The sequence below is a fragment of the Myotis myotis genome, unplaced genomic scaffold, assembly GCF_014108235.1.
Source record: "Myotis myotis isolate mMyoMyo1 unplaced genomic scaffold, mMyoMyo1.p scaffold_m19_p_3, whole genome shotgun sequence".
NCBI classification, from domain to species: domain Eukaryota; kingdom Metazoa; phylum Chordata; class Mammalia; order Chiroptera; family Vespertilionidae; genus Myotis; species Myotis myotis.
Genome location: NW_023416335.1, coordinates 29365626 through 29388846, shown reverse-complemented (window position 1 = coordinate 29388846; position 23221 = coordinate 29365626).

The following is a 23221-nucleotide window of genomic DNA, read 5'->3' as shown; positions in this document are numbered from 1 at the left end:
ATGTGGAATACAAAAAGGTTCAATACGATTCAAAATCTACTGCTCTGATTCAAATAAAATTTTAAGAAAGAAAAGTGCTGCCCAACCCAATTAGAATTCAACATGACACACAGAACAGACAACTCTGTTTTTTCTATTTCTTAAATTTCCATTTTTTAAAAAGGATAGATATAAATACTTAAATAAAAACATAACAGCACTGGAAAGAAAATGGGAACTGTAGTGGGGCCGAAATGTTGAAAACTTCCCAAGTGAGCCTTGGGAAAGCACTGAGCTCAAAGTCAAAAACATAAAGACTTTGCCAGGAGCCAAAAATCAGGGGGATTTAGAACTGGGAGAGGGGGGCAGGTGTCCGTCATTCAGTCTCCTCTTACCCATCCTAAAATAGAATATATAGGCAAAAAGAAGACAAAACTCTTCCCCCAAAGATAAACCCCAAGTACTGTTTCCAAAGAAAAAAAAATTTCCCAGTGAGGTTTTGGGGGCTTAAAAGAAGCAAATCAGAGCGGAAGTAACCCTAAACCTTCCCATGAACATGAGGAAGAAAGACAGCCAGGCCACCGGGAGAGAAATTACTAAAACTGTGATCTGAAGTATACAGCAAGGGGTCCCAGGATGCCATGGTGTTTTAACTTTGGGGGGTAAACACAGCCATTCTGAAGAGCTAACAGACACCACGAGAAATGACTGTGGTAGGCAGTTCATAGCTTCAACTTTAGATTGTTCTACATTACTTTCCATGATATCATATCTTTTAGAAGCAAGATTTTCAACAGCTGCCAAACACAGAGCAAGTGCCACTAGAAAATCAAGGTGGAACAGAAAATGTGGCAAAAGGTGTCTGATCTGAGTGCATGTCAGAGGTACTGTGCAGTTCCCACCGTCCACATATAGCCCACTACTAACTAACAGGGCTTATTTAAGCTCGGAGATAGATATTTTCTCGTGGAATTCATATGTATTTGTTTTCAAACAGCTAAGTTGTTAGTACATAAATAGTTAATAAGTTGCTTGGACCTAGCTACTTAGGAAGAGGATTGTTAGAAAGTCCTATAGGCTGCTGTGAAAAATCAATGAGACAAGGAAGGAGCCAATGGACTAAGTAAGCTAGGTCTGTGCTGTGTTATCAGCTCTCAAGGAACAACTGCTCTGCTTTGGCACTTGTCCCCAGAGGGGCGTGGAGAAGGAGGAGGTCCCCAGGATGTCTGCTGCTTGTTCTTCCTGCTGTTGATGCCTCACCCACTTATATGGGGCCTGTAGTTAGTTAGCCATTCAAGGAAGAGGTCTGCTCAGGAAACAGATGTGCATACTACAGAGGAAACCCCAAATCACCGCCTACGTCAATCAACCTGGGCCTTCATTCATAAAAATGAACCAAACCAAGGGCCATCCAAAACAGAAGGAAAATAGCAGAGTGGAAGATAGTGATAATGATGACCAAATAAAACAGCTCACCTGAGAGAAAACAGGAATACTAATACTAATGCTAATTTAATTTGATCCTGAGAGATTAGAGAGGAAATTGCACCCATAAAATTAGAATTGGCTACAATTAGAAGAAGGAGGAGGGGGGAAGGGAAGGAAAAGAAGAAGAAAATAGCGCTCACAGGAGAGAAGGAGGTACTGGTAATTAAAATAGGATTACAAACATTTGATTGAAATACCAAGCTCCTTATATAGACAATGGCTCTCAGTCACTGTGGAGATTGGACAGCCGGCAAGTAGCATCAAATAATACCCCAGCTCAAAAAGCAAAAATAAACATACATGAATAAATGAAAAAAGTAAGTCTTACAAGATATGTAACTTAACAGATATTTTTTAAAATAGAGAACAAAAATGTTAGTGGAAAGAAACAAAAGGAGAAATAATTGAAGCATCTTCTCCAGAGCTTCTATATAGTGGTCCAGCAAGGACAGAACAGGATGAGGAAAAAATACATTACCACCTAGGCATATCCTGACAAGAATGTACCTAGAAAACCAAACATAAAAAGAACATTGTAAAAGCTTCCACAGCACAAAATAGAGGAGGACAACGTGATAGGAAGCCAAATGGGAGCTGTAGAAAGCTAGGAAAACTCACAAACAATTTTGAAAGGATCTAGAAGAGCTTAGCTTTGGATCACTCTTCTTCAAATGGTAGGAGTGAGTGACATGGGATTACATTTCCTTTGCTACCTGTTCAGTCACATACCTTGTTTTGGAGACCTCCTCCTTCTCCTCCTCCTCCTCCTCCTCTCCTCCTTCTCTCTTCTCTCTCCTTCTCCTTCTCTTCTCCTTCTCCTTCTCCTTCTCCTCCTTCTCCTTCTCCTTCTCCTTCTCCTTCTCCTTCTCCTTCTCCTTCTCCTTCTCCCTCTCCCTCTCCCTCTCCTTCTCCTTCTCCTTCTCCTTCTCCTTCTCCTTCTCCTTCTCCTTCTCCTTCTCCTTCTCCTTCTCCTTCTCCTCCTCCTCCTCCTCCTCCTCCTCCTCCTCCTCCTCCTCCTCCTCCTCCTCCTCCTCCTCCTCCTCCTCCTCCTTCTTCTTCTTCTTCTTCTTCTTCTTCTTCTTCTTCTTCTTCTTCTTCTTCTTCTTCTTCTTCTTCTTCTTCTTCTCCCTCTCCAGCTCCTTCTCCTTCTCCTTCTCCTTCTCCTTCTCTTTCTTCTTCTCCTCTCCTTCCTCTTTTTAAAAACAAAGTACAGATTAGTTTTGAAATGAGGATAAAAAAATCATCTCACTTTTACTAGAATAAAAGCAGCAAGAAGTACATGATAGATAATTAATCAATATTTGCTGAAAAAAATGAAGGAATAAAAAATTTTTTTTACCAACAGAAGTGTATTTCTATTGGAATGTTTTTAGTGTTTTCTGAAATTCAGGTTTTCTACCTCTTCTTATGTTACATTTGGTAAACATATTGTCCTAGAAATTCATTCATTTCAGCTAAATTTCAAAATGTATTATCATATGGCTGTGCATAATACTGTTTTAGTTTTAAAACCTGCTACTCATATGTTTTTTTATTTAACAAACACACGTAGACTTTCTTAAAAATCCCCATTCAGGTACTTTTACAAGTGGTAACACACCTCAAGGAGGAGTGAGGAGTCTGAGGCACTAGGAGGTTAGGCAGTCTTCCTGGAGTCACAGGTAAGATGGATGAAGCTGAGGTCATCAGTCTGGCTCTGTGTTCTCACCATTGAGCTGTACTTCTCCTCTGCCCTGTTCACATTTTTTTTAATATATATTTTATTGATTAAGATATTACATATGTGTCCTTGTCCCCACGTTACCCTCTACCCCCCCCCCTCATGCCCTCACCCCCCGTTGTCCGTGTCCATTGGTTAGGCCTATATGCTTGCATGTAAGTCCTTTGGTTGATCTTTCCCTCTTACCCCCACCCTCCCCTACCTTCCCTCCAAGGCCCGACAGTCCAATCAATGCCTCTCCGTCTCTGGATCAGTCCTTGTTCATCAGTTTATGTTGTTCATTATATTCCACAAATGAGTGAGATCATGTGGTATTTATCCGCTCTCCAGTTCCATCCATGCTGTGGCAAATGGTAAGAGTTCCTTTTTCTTCTTCCTCTTCTTAAAGAATACCTTTCAGCATTTCATATAATGCTGGTTTGGTGGTGATGAACTCCTTTAGCTTTTTCTTATCTGTGAAGCTCTTTATCTGACCTTCTATTCTGAATGATAGCTTTGCTGGATAAAGTAATCTTGGTTGCAGGTTCTTGCTATTCATCACTTTGAATATTTCTTGCCACTCCCTCCTGGCCTGCATGGTTTCTGTTGAGAAATCAGCTGACAGTCGTATGGGTACTCCCTTGTAGGTAACTGACTGTCTTTCTCTTGCTGCTTTTAAGATTCTCTCTTTGTCTTTTGCTCTTAGCATTTTAATTATGATGTGTCTTGGTGTGGTCCTCTTTGGATTCCTTTTGTTTGGGGTTCTCTGTGCTTCCTGGACTTGTAAGTCCATTTCTTTCACCAGGTAGGGGAAGTTTTCTGTCATTATTTCTTCAAATAGGTTTTCAATATCTTGCCCTCTCTCTTCTTCTGGTACCCCTATAATTCTGATGTTGGTACGCTTGAAGTTGTCCCAGAGGCTCCTTACACTATCTTCATATTTTTGGAATCTCTTTTTTTTTTTTTCTTTTTCGGTTGGGTATTTTTTGTTTCTTTGTATTTCAAATCTTTGACTTGATTCTTGGGATCCTCTTGTCTGCTGTTGGATCTCTGTAAATTATTCTTTATTTCAGTCAGTGTATGCTTAATTTCTAGTTGGTCCTTTTTCATGTCCTCCAGGGTCTCACTATACTTATTGAGGGACTCACTAAATTTATCGGCGGTTTCCATAAAATTCTTGAAAAACCTTATAAACGTGGCCTTGAACTCTAGATCCAGTCATTTGCTTTCCTCCATTTCTGCCATTTGTGACCTGTTTCTTTGTCTCCACATTTTGGCTGCTTCCCTGTGTTGATAGAGTGGCTTTGTGTGCTAGGTGTCCTATAGGGCCCAGTCTCTCAGCCTCCCCAGTTACCTGAGGTGGACACTCTTGGTGCACCCCCTTGTGGGCTTTGTGCACAGTCTTGTTGTAGTTATGCCTTGGTTGTTGTAGGATCACTGGGAGGAATTGACCTCCAGGCCAATTGGCAGTGAGAATCAGCTGTGTCTGAAGTGGGAGAACTTCTGTGCTGGAGACACCCTTCTGGGGCAAGACTTGCTTCAGTGGGGTTTTGGTGCTCACTGAGTCTGCACCCTGAGTGTGTCCCTTATGGATCTGAGGAGTTGTAATCTGGATGGTCCCCCTCTGACCACTGGGTACACTGGCTCTTGGATCTAAGGAGGTGCTAATTTAGCCTCTGCTTGCGGTTACACAGCAGGAGCTACGAAGAGAACTGCAGATTCCCCTTCCTTTTTTGGAGTTTGGAGGTGCCCTGATGAGGCTCAGCTGTGAAGCAATGCAAGCCGCTGTGGGGCCTTGGGCCTTCTCTTGAAAGTTCTGGGTCTGTCTGGCCTGGCTGCAGTTAGGTAATTATCAGGTTGCAAAGGGCTGGGGCATTCATATGCAAAAGCCTCTGCCGCAGCCTGGGTGGGGCGGGGTCTCAAGGAATCAAAGGATGGAGCAAGCAGCTATGGCGGATCCTTAGCCCTGCCCTAAGGAGTCGCGCGTCTCAGTGTTCAGGTAACGGCTGCAAGCACCTCTGAGGGAAAGCCGCCCTCAAGTTCGCCCGCTGCCAGACAGTCCAGTTTCTCCCCGTATGAGCCCTGGGTCCCCAGAGACTTCCCGGAACCAGAGTTCAGAGCCGTCGGGAGCTTATGACTCCCTCCAGGTTCAAAAAGACAGCCGCGTCCTCAGGTGCCAGCCCCTTTCCGCGCGCCTGAGCCCCCGTACCTCTGCACTTTACTTCCGCAGCTCCTCTGGCTCTCAGTGTGCTTTTCTTTCCTTCTAGTTGTAGAATTTACACTCAGTCAGCCTTCCTGTAGTTCTGAATGATGTCCGTTTTGTGTTCCTAGAAGATTTTTCAATTGTTGTGGGAGGCAGCAATTTCCCAGTGTTTATCTATGCTGCCATCCTAGTTTCTCCTGCCCTGTTCACATTTTTAATGCTGAATATTTGTATGTTCCCACTCTTTCTCTTAATCTCACCAATGATTTGTCACTGTTAATATTTCATTTTAAAGAATCGGGTTTTGAATTACTATATTTATTCTATAGGTTTGCTATGCCTGTTCTTTTGCTTCTGGAGTGGATTGGAACACTTATTTATATCTTTTGTTATTTATAGATCAAAATCTTCAGAAGTCTTCTCCTAGCATAATCTAGTTTGCATCCCATATATTATGGTGTGTGATGTTTGCATTTTTATTGTCTCCTAAACAATGTCTTTTCACTTTTAATTTTCTCTGCTACTCAAGGATTATTTAGGGGATAGTTCTAATTTCCACATGCCTTTAGTTTTTACATAGGACTTTTTATTATCACTTTAATGCTATTGCTCTTGTCAGAAAATATGGTGTAGGGAAGTTATTGAGTTCTTTTTTGAGACACAGGTTATGATCAATGTTTAACTATACAATGGACATTTGAAGATATACTTTTTACAAAAATTGAGTAATTAAAGTATATTAGTTACATTATTTGATACTTTTCTTTAACATTTGTCTACTTAACACATATAAAGAACAGAAAAATTATTAACATATTCTAACTGTGCTTTGCCAATTTCTTATTGTATTTCTGACTGCTTTTATTTTATACTTGAGGCCTGGTGCACCGCATTCGTGCACTAGAGTGGGGAGAGGGGGTCCCTTAGCCTGGCCTGTGCCCTCTTGCAGTCTGGGACCCATTGGGGGATGTCCGCCTTCTGGCTTAGGCCCATGCAGGCCTAAACCAGCAGGCAGACATCCACCCAGGGGTCCTTAGCGCTCCTGTGGAGGCAGGAAAGGCTTCTGCTACCACTGCTGTGCTCACCAGCTGTGAGCCCAGCTTCTGGCTGAGCAGAGCTCCTCCTGTGGGAGCACCACTCAGCCAGAAGCCGAGCTCGCTGCTCCTTAGTGTGGCCTCAAAAGCAGGAAAGGATCCCACCACTGTCGCTGAGCTCACCAGCCATGAGCCCAGCTTCTGGCCTAGCAGTGCTCGCCCTGTGGAAGCACACTGACCACCAGGGGGCAGCTCCTGCATTGAACATCTGCCCCCTAGTGGTCAGTGAGGGTCATAGGGAACAGTCGTTCCACTGTTCGGTCGATTTTCATATTAGCCTTTTATTATATAGGATATTTTGATACTATGTCATCTGGCTCATAAATATTCCTGGTTATTATCTCCTCATAATGAATTGTACTTTAAACAGTCAATTTAAAGTAAGCCTCTTCAGTAAATGGTGTTGGGAAAATTGGACAGATACATGCAAAAAAAATGAAACTAGACCATCAACTTACACCATACAAAAGAATAAACTCAAAATGGATAAAAAAGCTTAAATGTAAGTTGTGAAACCATAAAAATCCTAGAAGAAATCATAGGCAGCAAAATCTCAGATATCTCTTGTAGCAATATGTTTGAGGATACAACTCCTAGGGCAAAGGAAACTAAGGAGAAAATAAACAAATGGAACTACATCAAAATAAAAGGCTTCTACATGGCAAAAGAAAACATCAACAAAATGAAAAGGGAGCCCACTGTATGGGAGAACATATTTGGCAATGATACATATGATAAAGGGTTAATATCCAAAATATATAACGAATTCATACAACTTAACAAAAGGAAGACAAACAGTCCAGTTGAAAAATGGGCAAAAGACCTAAACAGACATTTCTCCAAAGTGGACATAAAGAAGACCAAGAGACATATTAAAAATGGTCAAAGTCACTGATCATCAGAGAGATGCAAATTAAAATGACAATGAGGTATCACCTTATACCTGTCAGAATGGCTACCATCAACAAATCAACAAATGACAAGTGCTGGTGAGGATATAGATAAAAGGAAACCCTAATACACTGCTGGTGGTAATGCAGACTGGTGCAACCTCTGTGGAAAACAGTATGAAGTGTCCTCAAAAATTTAAACATAGAACTGCCATTTGACCCAGTAATCCCACTTCTGGGAATATATCCTAAGAAACCCAAATCACCAATCAGAAAGAGTGTATGCACCCCTATGTTCATAGCAGCACAATTTACAATAGCTAAGATCTGGAAACAGCCCAAGTGCCCATCAGTAGATGAATGAATAATAAAGAAGTGGTACATTTACACCATGGAATACTATGCAGCAGTAAATAAATACATACATACATACATAATACATACATACATACATACATACATAAAAATAAATAAATTAATTAAAAATTTCTTACTCTTGAGACAGCATAGAAAGACCTGGAGAGTATTATGCTAAGCTAAATAAGTCAGAGAAAAACAAGTATCACATTATCTCACTCATATGTGGAATCTAATGAAAAAAATAAACTGATGAACAAAATAGATCCAGAGACATGGAAGCATGGAACAGGAATCTCAGAGAGAAGATGAGGAAGGGTGGGAAGAGATCAAAGAACTTGGATGCATATATGCATAAGCCATGGACACAGACAATAGGGTGGTGAAGGCGTGGGGTGGAGAGAGGGGGTGGCTAGAAGGGGCCAATGGGGGAAAAAGGGGGCATAAGTAATACTCTCTGCTGCACAGTTTATTGGGATCAGACATCCTAATCTTTTCTCTCTGTCTAATCAACACCTCCTCACACAAATATGCTTTGCCTAGTTTTGCATATGAAAACCTAGAAGGGAAGATCCCGAACTTGGGAAATCTTTTTCTCTCTCCATAAAGTTTAGCCTTCAGGCCTTGTGTTTCTCTGTGCACTCAAATGTTTTAGTTAGCATGCCAACAGCTGCTTACCCTTACATGTATGCATAAACTTATTATTTTCATTATTGCCGATCACCCTCCTCCTTCCCCCATCACCCCACCCCACCCTCAACCCAGGACAGGTGGCTGCCCAGGCTGAGAGGGGGAAGGCCATATGCCGGGAGGTGGAAAGCAAAAAATTACATCAGTGTATCTCAAAAATATTCACCCTATCTTGTAACAATTAAAGAAATATGTAGCACTGAGGTGTCATAACACAGGGGGATCTGCCTAATCTGAGAGGGAGTGGGTAAAAGGAAGTATTAAGGAAGTATGTTTGAGATGATCTCTGACAGGTTCGTTCCATGACTTTTAGGGGACTTACTAACTGTCCACAGACTGAAGAAGTCAAGAACTGTGAGATGGATTGTTTGGGGGATATCTAGCCCAAGGACTCCCTGGCCTACACCCTATTCCTCTACATGCCGCCACTCCCAGGTAGGGAATTTAACTCTCCCAGACGTGCTCAGACCGAAGCAAGCAAAATGAGGATCATTCTCCACACACCATTATTCTCTTTGGTCCTCTATAATTTTCCCACCAGCATGGGAACCACCTGCCTGTGTCTGAAATGCAGTTGAGAAAATGTCTTCAAACACAGTGGAAAACTCTGGATTATAAGATAGAATCGCCAATCTCATCTTTCCCTGGTCTTCTGTCCTGGGGATTCCCCTCAAAGTAAAAGGGCCTGTGGAAGGGGAGTGGAAGTCCTGCAGGGACCACAGCTCCAGAGGTTTCAGGAGGGCCTACCTGGTTTCCCCATCAGTGGAGAAATTATGGATGGGGGAAACACACTGGACTAATTTTACCTTACATTTTCATGTCTTAGGACTGTAAGTTAGAGAGGCAGATCAGGGCGTGTGAGTTATTTTCCCACGTTGTGTGTGTATGTTTCTGATCAGCAGAGAAGTTCCGCACACTAAAGCCTTCCCATTGAGCCTCGCCAAAGGACTGCACAGCTGAGCCTCGACCTCTGAGAAAGCATCGAAGCCAATTCCCTGCAGGCCCTGGCACCCTCAAACGTTTTACCTTGGCATGTGGACCAGGATCTCACTGGAGAAAAAGTATCAACAGGAGGTAAATGCTCTTTCCTGAAATTTAATCAAAGAGCACCAGCAGGAGAAATCATGATAAAAAAAAAATAGGTAAAATTCATAACATAGTGTTGCCCCGGTTTTTTAATTTGTTGATTGATTTTTTTTGTTTGTTTTAGAGAGAGAGGAAAGGATAGAGAGGAAGAGAGAAAGAGAGAGATTTGTTGTTCCACTTATTTATGCATTCATTGGTTGATTCTTGTATGTGCCCTGACCAGGGATTGAACCCACAACCTCGGCATATTCAAATATTCAGTCAACACTCTACGGAACTAAGCTACCAGGGCTTGTTGCCACTGTTCTAAACAAAACAGCACATGCATTTTTTTACATATAAATTTTTATTTCAAAACATCTGAATCCAAAAAAGTCTTTCACAAGTGATTTTTTTAAAAGAGCAAATCAGGATAGTCATCAATGGGATATTAATTCTGGGTGAACTTTTCCACAAGGGGCTCCTCTACATATTGTTGACGATGTTTTAATCATCTACGCTTGGTCTCAGAGGAACACAAAATCAAGTATTTTGCTGAACCTTGAATGTTATTAGACAAGCAAAATGAATTTGGAGCCTCAGAAAACACCTAAAAAGGGGGGCGGGAGGACATGTTTTTAATGTCCCTGAAAGAAATACAGCAAGGAAGGATTATTTAAGGCCAGAGGTAGACAGACATTCTGCAACTGACAGCCCGCATCACCCCCTCCCACTAGTCTCCTGCTGTTGTCAGTGCCCAGTGCCCTGGGGAAAACACTTTGTTTTCGCTCAGCTTTCTGACATCATATGATGCAACCTGATGCAAAGCGATACGCATCTTGTCACAGGAGAAATTTAAAGAGAGGAGGGAGCAAGTCTGCAGCTGGTGCGGAAATTCTCTAGAGAACCCGGGAGTGGGAGCCGAGGGGTGGCAGGGAACCTCTCGGGAGTGTTCACGGGAAACTGTGTGGTTCCGAAGAGAAATCAGGTTCTAGTCCTTGAACAGAAGAGTGAGTATTATTGCAGGCAGGGGGTCATGAGGCGCCTCCCTGGGTATAAAGGGCAATGCTTATTTCAGAACTCCTGTGTAAACATTGCGGTGCCATGGGGACGGGCTTGGAGGAGAGCATTCCTAGCAACACTATCTGCTGAGAAAGGGGATACACAGGAGCCGGGCAGTGGTGCGTGGCGCCCCTGTCTGGGCTGGAGGCCACGAGGGCTGGACGGGGAGCCTCTTCTCCTCCCTCCCCTGCTTCCCAAGGAGCACAGCCGGTGTGGCGAATGTCACACCAGGCGAATGCTGGCAAGGCCAGCAGGGAACTGAGTGAAGAGAATGAAAGCTATGTGGATATGTCCTGTGGGGGTAGGGGCGCAGACCCAGGTTCTATCTAGCCCGACCCCTAGGAGGTAGCCTGGTGACAGTGATCTACAGGATCCTCCTACAGCCTCAGAGGCCCAGGTAGAGCGGCTTGCTCTCTAGATCTTGCATAAATATGTGGCACCTAGCACACTGCTTTCCACACAACAGGCAGCCAAGTAAGAGGTATGACTACATGAATGAAAAGTAGTTACTACCCGTTTATCTGTGGATAAATAAATGAACTGAATAAAGAAAACTACACACCAAGAAGATACTGCATGAAGCTGGATCTTAATGACTACTTTGTGATCGAGTTCATGTGTGTAATAATAAAGGCAAGCACAAACCATGGACCATGTGCCAGGCACTGATATAAGTGCTTTACAGATACTAAAGCATATCAACCCTTGCAGAATCTCCATTTCACAGACGAGGAAGCTAAAGCCGCCAAGATTAGGCAGCATGCCTGCGACCAGAGAGTGGGGGGCAGGCCTGAGATCAGAGGCCAGGGGAGCAGGTGGTCTTGGACTTGAGGGAGCTGAGTACCCATCACTGTTCTCCAGCACTCTCCTCTGTAGCATTTTAGATAGCAGCAGCAATTTTTAGAATCCCTGTTTTTTTCTTGGTTGTCACATTTGCTTTTCCCTTTAGCTTGTTCAGATTATGACTATTCCAGATATGTTTCAAGCTTCCAGGTTATGTGGCTAATAGCCCAAATAAACCAGATTGTGTCTTGTTTATTGCTCTTTAGACAGCACTACAAAGCTGGATGTTAAACTAACTTTCCTCTAAGGTCAATCAATGTGAAAGAATACGTAAGCTTGGAAACCTCCGACCTCACTATTTACTTTAAGGCTCAAACATAAACATGGCCCATGAAAGCACTTCAAATGCCTTTCAGGGGCTCTGAACTTAAGGGTTACCATCATTGGGGACTTTTCCTTAAGATTTTATTTTAGTTATAGCAGAATTAATTACAAAATTCAAAAATATTTTGAGAAATTTTTCTCTAGTAAGATTGTGAAAACATCATAAAACAAATATGATGTAGCTACTAAGGACATCCAGGTGTTTCCAAATATCTAAACATTTGGAATTGTGTGCAATTAATAGTTGTGTGCAATTATCATAGAATATCTTTATAGTCTATGGTTTTTAAAATGTTTAGCAATTGATTAAGCGATTTTAAAAAATTATTAGCTCTTGAGAAAGACCTGAAAATATAATTGTTTAACAAGTTGGAAATGGAATCCTATTAATTAAAGATCTATGTAAGTCATACCTTGGGTTCATGAAGGAATTAAAGCTTTGCAGTCTTGTTTCCTGCACACTCAAGGTAAAATAACATTATGAGAAGGGGGGTGGGGGGAGGTACTGAGGCATCCATTTATCCACCATCAATCATTTATTGAACATGCACCCTGGGCCAACCACTGTGTTTGTTAGGCATTCAAAGATGAATGGGGCAAACTTTCTGTCCCCAAACTTCCTGTCCACAAACTCTTTGTCCACAGGATTCCTGTCTGAAAGCTTCCTGGTGGGAAAGAGAGGTGAGAAGGGTGAAATCAGTGGTTACTATGAGAACCCAGAGCCAGCTGGCTAGGTCAGGGAGTCTTTCTGGGAGAGGTGGACATCTGAAGACACGATTCTGTACTAAAGGGAAGGGATGCTACAATTGCTGGAAATGTGCTGTGGAGCGGGTGCGGGGAGACCTACAAAAAGCTAAGAATTGTGCTGGCTCTTAAAGAACTGGTGGAAATTATATGCTCGGAGGAAAGCAGTGAGGGCCCAGAAAGCAGAGGGGACTCCTTGGTGATCCAATGTTTGGGTAACAATAATAATAGAATCAGTATAACCAGAGAGAATAATTTTAGTAGGATAGAAATAGAAATGTTCAGAAAGGCAGATTTGGGTCAGAGTATGGTCATTCGAAATATTAGTCTACTAAGTGTTATCCTGTAAATAACAAGGAATAGGGAATGCTTTGGAAAAGAATATTAACATAAAATCAATAGTTAAAAACCTACTAACAGAGTTGGAAATGGCCTCAGAGAACATCCCGCCCCTGCCCAGCTCTCCTAGGTTGGAGGCTCTGTGTCTAGAATGGTGACCTACTTGGCCCTGTGCTCCCCACAGTTCGTGACAGGCAGTAACGCTTAATACACATGTAATTTAAAATGAAAGAAGTTGCTGCAGTAAAAAAGAAGGAACTCTTACCCTTTGCAACAGCATGGATGGACCTGGAGAGCATCATGCTAAGCGAAATAAGCCAGTCGGAGAAAGATAAATATCACATGATCTCACCCATTTGTGGAATATAATGAACAACATAAACTGATGAACAAAAATAGAGCCAGAGGAAAAAAATATTTTAGAATATAATAGAAGTAATCCTGTTATTTGCAGATTTTTAATATTTCCTATAGCTTTTGTGATATCATACTATGTTAGTACAGTTTTGGTAACATTATTATACTTAACATCCTTTTTTCTTGAAATATTAATGTTTACTGCATGTAATATTATTATATTTAAGATCATTTTTCTTGAATAATTGGTGTTTATTGCATGTAACATTATTATATTTAAAATAGTTTTTCTTGAGATATTGATGTTTATTGAATGTAGCAATATTATATTTAAGATTGTTCTTGAAATATCAATGTTTATTGCATGCAACACTTTTATATTTAAAATCGTTTTTCTTGAAAAAAATAAAAATTAAAATTAAAAAAATAAACTCTAAAACAAAAATGAAAGAAGCAGAAAAGCAGAGCCCAGAGTAATTGATCTAGTGACTTGCCAAAGGTCACCATGCAATGACCAGACCCTAGGCTCTCTGTTCACCCTGACCAGAACCCAGTCTTGCCTCATTTCTGAAACCAGGAGAAAAGTATATGGCTACTCTACTCTTGTGTAATTTTTTAAAATTTCTCATTAAAAATGTTTTTAAATGAGGGTGAAAATACTCATTAATAAATAAACAAGTGATTCAAAATTGGCTTACAGAGCAACATTCAGAAGAAAACCATGAAACCTGAGAAGTGGCTGACTAGGGCATCTTCAGAATTGCATCCCAGCAGGTGGATGCAGGGTCCAGGAGCATGAGTGTGGTAGCTGCCCCAGGTCATTTGGGAGTTTATCACCCTAGAAGGGGGGAAGGCTGTGCAATACCTTCTTTGCTATTGCAGGACTGTGTGTTGAACAGAACGTTGCCACGTTGCTTTGGGGAGAAAGTCATTTTTTAAACCCCAAACTTAAAAACAATATTATTCAGAAAAGAATAATCAGAGATATAAGTATCTCAAAATTGGATTACTAGGAAACATTCATCAAATTTTACAAATCAAGACTACTGATTTAGTTTTGCTCATATACCGAAATAGATCTTTACACCTGGGCTCAGATCACTGCAACCAATGAGCGGAGAAGGCTGGGAAAACAAGCCGCTGTGAGCACCCTCTCTTCCCTTACAGCCCCCAAAGCTAACCATCCATATCTGAATGTTTACAATACATATGTGGGCATGAATATCAAACATCTCAGACAAAGTCCCTTTAGGAGACCTATTCGCATATTGTTGGCAAGTCAAGTACAAAGTAGACCATTGTGACCCTAAAAGCTAAAGAAACCTAAAACCGAGCTGATCTCCCTAAACTGTGAGCAGAGTTGTGTGAATTAACTTTACCATTTGCTATTTTTGAAGGATAAACATGGAGAAAGCTTGAAATGTGATAAGAGAATCCTTTCGAACCTGAAGTTCTATATACACATTCCTGGTTGTATATCCAATGTTTGGTGTTGGCCTACCATAGAGAAAACTCCAGAATTATTTTTTCTTGAACATAGAAATTATTGTTATTATAACTCTTATTATATGAGAATAAGTTGAAAATACTGGCATATCCTGTGTATGTATTAATGTACATAGTTATATATAATATACATTTTATTTGCTCAGATTTGGACAGGAAAAAAACTTAGTGAGTAAACCCTGGCACACTGGATACTTCACATTTAAGTGTGTTCAAATACCTGAGAAAGAAGGGAACCAAACTTGCAATAGCATTTTAAACTCAAAGCATAAAATACGCAACTATGCTTATGAATGTATAAGCACTTGTAGCAGTCCAAAGTCCTGGAAATACAAATTCTTCTTTCACACACTGTTAATATGTCATTTAGGAACTGAGTCGTTTTGATGTTTTTGTTCAGCGACAATCTGTAGCTAAGACACAGGTGAGTAAACTAGGTTTTAGGCTGAAATTATTGTGATGTGATGCTTGAAAGGGAGGAAATGCCTCTCAGAATCATTGGCTCTCAGAATTGGAGGGAGTTAAATGCAGGGGGGAGCTCAGAGTGGGCTGTAGCTGAAGTTAAATGGCCTGGAACTCAACTTACCAGTCAGTTAAAAAATAACAACTGTCCTCCCTTCTCCTGCTCCTTTAATTGAAGTATTTTCTATCTGGAGGCCTCTTTTGAAATGCTATCCTCCTGGGAGTGGTCACACCTTGAATTATCAGCTAACACTTTCAGAGAGATTAGCAGACAGCCGGCAGAGAGAAAGAATGGCATCTAGGTGAAGTGCCTGGGCTGGAGGGAAGGCTTGGCCTGGGAGAGAAAGGTTAAGGAATCAACACATCTGTTGATTAGGTGATAAACAGACATTCGCCCACTCAGAGCATTTTGGTCTACAATCTAGATGTTCAATCTCTGGATGCTATCATCCCACCAAAAAGATAAATGATTGCCCCTGCTTTGCTGTACGAGCTATTTCAGCACAATTTCCTAGATTACCTTGGAAGTAACTTGAATCAGCTTGGGGCACAAACAAAATAAACCCTAAATACAGTTGTAAATTACTGAGTTTTTACTTCAAACATCTTTAGACCCAACCCTGAGGGGTGTTTGTGCATGTAAGATCAGACTTTTAAATGCATTTTAAGGTAAAAGTCAACAGAATAGCAAGTACTGATAAATCTACATACTAAAAACTCAACTGATTATTCTAGTGTTGCAACTAAGATACCCTAGAAAAAATTGTATTGCTGAAGGACTCTATTATATAAAAAGCTTGTGGTCATCATGCCATCACGCCGTAATGACCGATCAGCAGGAGGCTGCGTGCGTGAGTGGCGGGCCCAAGCAGGTGGGTAGGGACTTGACTCTGGAGGACTTGACCGGAGGCACTGGTGGGTTTCTGGGTTCCTCCTCCCTCAGTGGTGGGCCGCATCGGCCTCCGGACTCTTTCTGGGTCCCACCAAACCACAGGACTCTGGGTCCTGGGTCTCACACGATTTTGCACGCTGGGCCCCTAGTAGAAAAATAAGTTTCTCTTCTGTGTTTTAGGAATCTATTTTTTTTCTCTTTTTCCCCACAGTTACAAAAAATTTTTTGTGATGAAGACCTTTAAGATCTACTCTCTTAACAACTTCCAAATATGCAATACAGAACTATTAACTACAGTCACCATGCTATACATTACATCCCCATGTCCCAGGAATTTATTTTTAATTTTGTTTACTACTCTGGATATCGTATGTAGACATTTAAAGATCTACTTATATTGATCAATTTAGGGCAGAAACTTGTCACAATACTTCTTGGAACCATATCACATAGAGAAAATAATTTGTTGAATTTTTTTCATACTTTTGTCTATAGACTTCCTAGAGGCAATAGAGCTGCACAAGCTTTGCAAAGTTTAACTGACCTCTTTGGGTCTATAACTGTATTGGAAGATCCTAATAGCCTTAAGTATTACTAAAAGTTGCTGAGTCTGAGCTTAGTGAGTCCAAATTTTGTTGATGTCACCTCCACTTCTCCACTGGTGATACTGAGGAATACATCACGATAGAAGATATCAAAAGTAACCTCCTACTCCATTTTCCAATTGATTTTTATCTTCAGTTGCCATGAAACTTGTTACTATCACTAATAACAAGGAACAAAACAGGTGAATTTGACTTGGTTTTCTTTACTTTCAACTCCATCTGATCATATTCATGAGCAATGAAAGAGTCAAAGCTCTTAGTATTCTTAAATGAATATTGGGATTATCGGAATGCAATTGTTAAGAGAAAGCATACTTGTTCTTTAAATTTAAATGTGACATACATAGGTGAGCACTGGGGATGAAACGACAAAGGGATAAATAAGCACAGCCTTTGCCTTTAAAGACTTCATCATGTGGCAATTTGTGAACTGGGTCTGACTTACGAAATAACTAGTAATACTGGAATCCTGTTGAAAAACACTAAATGGTTAGGAGACTTGGCTTATTATCTCAATGTTGCCACTTACTAGTTGTGTGACCTTGGACAAGTCACTGTGTCCCTCTTAGCTCTAAGTTTCTGTCGCATAAAATTTGACATTTGGCTACAATGATCAAAATTGTTTGATTCCATGGTAAGAGTCAAGTCCAATTGAGGGGGGAAGCTAGCATGATGGCTAAAGCACCTATCACCTCACTTGTCAGATGTCCATTACATCATTTAAACCGCCTCAGTCCTGTGCGTGGTTTATCCCACAGGACTCTGTAGCCAGTTTTCCACCATATCGTCTTTGCTGAAGGAGGAGTCTGCTCTCATTTTAGGATCTTATCCATTGAAGAAATATAATTGTTTAAATGCATATACTAATTGGTGAAACTAGCCATATTTTAGGGAAAAAGGGAGAGATACTCACTTCTCATTACATAAAAAATTCAAAATAACAAGTCAGGTTAGAGAAATACATAATAAAGACTAACACAGCCCCTGGATTTACCTTGTATTTTATCTTGTTAGTACAAGAATTTCACAGAATTGATAGGAACAGTAATTCAATTGATCAGATTTGAGTAAGACTGCCAAAAATGAGAGACAATCTCTTGCTTTTAGATTTTGGACTTTAAACAATTATTTTAGGGGAAAGTTCTATTAGTTACTAAAAATGCTATAAATCTATTCTAATTTTCCTGAAATCTTTGTATGAAAATCTTTGTCATATCAGTAAGTCTTACAGAAAGGATTCAATGTTGAATTGCATGAAAAATAAGTCAGAAAACTCGCAGTTCAATGCAACACGGATGAATTTGAAAGGTATATTACTAACAGGGGCTCATCAAAATTTATGATATATAATCTATAATGCCTGTTTTTCAGAGCCTCAGTCTGCTTCTTCCACAACATCAATTACTTGGTCTGCCATGAGAAAAAGATCTTCCTTAGCAGCCTCATGGAGGGCTGGGGGCAGAAGGGCACCTGAAATCCTCCATCTCCACATTTTCCTGATCCACATGACAGGAAGCTAGGCTGATTCTGAAGCCACATTTGTATGCATGTTGTAAACAGTGACCTATTCATAAAAATATAGACTACATTGCACCAGGCTGTCTTTTGTTTAGGACCAAAACCCTCAGTTGCCAGAAAAACAACCAATCCTATTTGCTCTTCAGTCCCGAGGTAATGGCTGACTAATGAGATTACCTTCTTCATTCTAGCAGATTTTTCTGCTTCTGTGGAGACTGGAAATATGAGAACCCCTACTTAATTTAATGCCCCCTGAACATTACAGTGATTTGAAAAAATCATTGTTGTTTTGATGACATTTTTGACATCTGAGACACAGGAGCAGTTCACAGTGGGGACACCTAGGGCTCAGATTCAGCCAGTGGGGAGGACTTCATGAAGCTAGACTGAGGAGAATAATGCACCAAACAAGTAAAGGGCAACAGCTCTGGAGTACAAGGTGTGGGTTTGAACCCTGGATTGCTACTAGCTGTGTGGTCTTGGGCAAGTTTCATAACCTCTAAGCCCAGTAGCACAGGTAGCACTAAGGTTATTGGAAGGTTATAGGAAATAGTGCATTAGAAGAATTTTGAAACACACCTTGCATATGTTAAACACAAAGTACATGACAATAGATAGGTAGATGGTAGATAGATAGATAGATGATAGATAGATAGATAGATAGATAGATAGATAGATAGATAGTAGATAGATGATAGATAAACTTTTTTGTTATTGCCATTTTTATTACATCGCCAGGGCTACCATCACAAAGTACAGTACTATAGACTCAGTATTTAAACAATAGAAATGTATCTCTCGTGGTTCTGAAGTCCAAAATCAAGGTTTCAGCGAGTTGGTTCCTTTTGAGGGCTGTGATAGACAATCTGGTTCAGGCCTCTCTCCTTGTAGTTGCCATCTTCTCCCTGTGTTCCTTCATATCATCTTCCCTCTGTGTGTGGCACTGTGTCCAAATCTCCTTTTATAACAACACTTCATATAGTCACCATTTAATGGAGATGGGATGAGGGCCACCTCAATTACTTTATTTTAGATTAACTTCCTCTATAAAGACCCAATCTCTAAATACAGTCACACTCTGAGGTTAAGACTTCAACACCTGAATTTGCAGGAGACACAATTCAACCCAGAGCACTGTTGTTATAGATTATAATAGTAATTGTTATTATTACTATTATTATAGTAATTTTTGGAGCAAAGTTCATTCATTGTAGGGAAGTACATGATGCTTTTGACACTGGGAATTCTTACCCAACACCTGGAATGTGATACCTTGGCTACATGAATGAATGAATAGGTGAATGGTGGGTGGGATACTAGTATCATTAAGGATTCATATCCAACTGGACTGGAGTAAATGGCAGAGGTCCGGCATCTGGGGGGATGAATTGCAGACATAAATAGGGAAGCCCACCAAGAGCCTGCAGTTCTAAGGCCATGGGAATAGAAGGACAAAGCAAAGATATCTGTCACAGAAGAAATAATATCAGAAAGCAATTAGCAACAAAGCAGGGTTAATGCTGACCTGGGTTCCCTTCCCACCTCCCCCACCTACCAGCTCTATGACTGGGCAAATTAATTAACTTCTCTGAAGCTTAAGGTCAGTCAAAGCTGAATGTTCTGAAGCTGGAATAAAGGTTGAATGCGGTAATGCATATAAAACACCTAACTAGAGCCTACACATCACATGCACACAAAAATGTCAGCGTTTTTTCCCCCTGCAATTATATGAAGTTCCACAATCCTGGACCTTCCGGATGGCCATAGGCAGCCTAGTGATCACCACTCAGCAGAGCTAGGGAAGGGCTCAGGGCACTGCTCACTGAGAAGGCTGTAAAGGCAACAGCGCACATAGAGACCGCAGCTCGCTGGAGACAGCCCAGTCATCCATCTCCATCTCCTCAGAATCTCCCGAGGAAGCTGTCCTAAGAGGTGACCCAGAGGAAATGGTCTTATTTTGAATTAGGTTACATTGTCACCGAGCTGATAGCACGCGGAAACAAAAGCTTCCTGGGAGTGGAAGAGGCTCAATGGATATTTGATTATACTTGAGATTTTTTTTTTTTTGGCTTGTTTTGTTTGATTTTAATGTAAGAGAAAATCTGTTTTATTTCAAAGGGCAAACTCATTTTCCTAAGAAATTATAGTATTACTCAAAATGTACCTATTAGCCAACTATGGTAAAATCACAACTTTGAAAGGAGAACAAAGGCTGTCCTTTTATAAAATCAGTGGAACACACACACACACACACACAAAATCCAATTTAAAATACCCAACTCAATGCGCTGATTATAAATATGACTATAAGTAGCCTGTGGGCTACTTCTGCTTTCTACAAAATATGCTTTTCTTTTGTTTTAAGGAGTACTTGGATATTCTTATGGGCAATAGCAAATTCAGGCAAACAGATCACTTACACAGTGACTGTAATGATTAATAAAAAGAGGCTCTAGAGCAGTGGTTCTCAACCTTGGCTGCACATTAGAGTCACCTGGGAATCTTTTTAAAATCCTGATTTCTGGGCCTCATCCTCCAGAAATTCTGTTTCTTTGTTACTAATGTTGTGGCCCCGCCCCATAACAAAGAAACAGAATTTCCGGAGGATGAGGCCCAGAAATCGGGATTTTAAAAAGATTCCCAGGTGATTCTAATGTGCAGCCAAGGTTGAGAACCACTGGTCTAGAGCAAAAGGACTTTGGGAAAAGGAAAAGAAGGGGAAGGGGAGCAGAGAAATTATCCTATTGATTTGGCAAGATAGCCTTATCCTTAATTATTCTTGAAACTTGATTCATAGTTGATATTACATACACACATATATGTATAGATTTACTTATATAGTATGTATATATACATATGTTTTGTATGTATATACCACATACATACTTTGGGTATATATATAACTAGATGCCCAACATATGAAATTTATACACGGGTAGGGTTCCTAGTGGCTGCCAGCTTCCAGCTGCTGGCCTGGGCCTCCCTTCATTCCACACCACTCCCTGGTGGTCATCACACGTCATAGCGAGTGATGGGACTCCCAAGGGGACACTTTGCATATTAGGCTTTTATATAAATAGATAATTATTTACACCAAATTATTTCTTAATATTGTAATAACATCTTCATATATAGTCACCATTTAATGGAGATATATTAAGACAGAGTTTATCACTAGGACTAAAAAGCCAGGGTCTTTCTCAGCATCTGCTAGAGTTCAAGAAATCTGGAAAAGGGGCTGTGCATAAATTAATAAAGATGCTAGAGAAGAAATATGAATTTGGAAGGCATTTTGGGGGAGCCAAAGGAGGCTTAGTTCTAGTAACCAAGTTCCCAAGGCTTTTTATTCCCACATTTTGCCCTATAGCAAAGCAGATATACATATCAAAGGTAAAGTTTGGTAAACAGTAAAAGATTATCAGGTTGGGGAAAATGCCTACAGCTGTCTGGCAGCAGGCAATAACATGTAGATCTTCAGCCCTGCTGAAGCCTTAAGGTTCATCAACCTTTTGATGAACTTCTTGCATTTATGACCTGCTGGAATTAGCCTCCAGCACTAAAAGACTATGCTCAGAGCTGGTCTCTCATACACAACAGAAATTGAATATTTCATAGTTCTTGGTATAATTTAGTTTAAAAAAACAACAACTGTAAAAGAGAGAGACTAGTATATAAGAAATATTGTTGGAATCTAAAGCAAGAATTTATTTTTAGGGAAAACAGGTGAACTGGCAATACCTGTGTTAACAAAGGGTCATTAGCTCCTTGACCGTATTCTGTTTAAGAAGTTCTGATAAGGGATCAGCCCTGGGATTTTGAAGGGTCTGATGTCATCAGGAACCATCCAGCTCCCATTGCAACACTTATCCACCGTGGTTAACTCATCCTCTCAGAACTTGTTAGGACACAGAATAGCTCCAACCAGGGTCAGACTTGAGAAGCCAAACAATAACAACAACACAGCCTTCAGAGATCAGCCCTGGCGTCTGAAACCCAGAGTAGGTTCAAGTTCTCTGTGAACTGGCAGCAGGCATGGCTCTGGAGCAGTTTTACAGACAGCCCGTTCACCTTCGGCTGGTTGGCTAAAGGAGTGAATTTTTCTGCCCATTGAAGATCGTCTCTGATCTTGTTCCCCGTATCTGAATGAACTTTTAAAGCCAGAGTGCAATCACCTGGACATGTCCCCACATCGCGCCATCCACCAGGCATTCCCAGTGTATTTAGCGTGGTGCTGAGGGCTATGGAGGAAAGAGACAGACCTGAGATACACCATCTCCTTTCAGCCAGCTGGTGTGACAGGAATGATACACAAAACCGAAAAGAATTCATCAAAAGCATTCTGATTTTTATTTTGCTTTTCAAATTCAAATTCTGGACGGAGCCAGCCATTGTCCTCCAAGGTACCAACTAAAGAGAAAGAGCTAACCAAGGGGCATAGTGTTGCGCTAACAGCACAACTTTGCAGGCATCAGAAAGACAGAGAAGAGGAGGTCGGAAAGGACTGGAGCGGTCAGGGGAAGTAGAGTCCACGGAGGCAAAGGGATAAGAACAGACTTTTAGAGCCCCCCAGATCTAGACACCAATCTTTTCCATTTTCTCATTAGTACTTGTCAGCATCATATACCCTTAGAATTCTGTGCAAATGAAAAATATTAAAAGCAGTTCAGCAATGAAAGATAATTATTTCAGTGGAAGAGGTTTTTGTTTTTTATAATTTCCTCTTTGTCTGCAGAGAGGCAGCCAGCTCTCGGTTACATCTGCCACCGATAGCCTTTGCTCTGTTTACTTTAAAGAATAAGCCACTGTTTGATTTGGTTCCTCATTTTCAATATGTAAACCCTGGACTCTTGATTCTCCATTGAGGGAAGGAAAAACAAAACAACAAGGCTCTTTAAAATCAGAGCAGTGGTTACTTACAAACACAGCCTCAATATTTTATATAACAGTCACTTAGGAAAATGCATGAGAATTTCCCAGCTGGCAGCCCGGAATTGGCAGATGTAGTTCCACTGAACCAGTCGCTTTTTATTGGGCTGTCAGTTCATTGGGTTTTTCTGGCTGCATTGCACCAGAGTGCGTGTTTATTTCAAAAGGTTGTTCACCT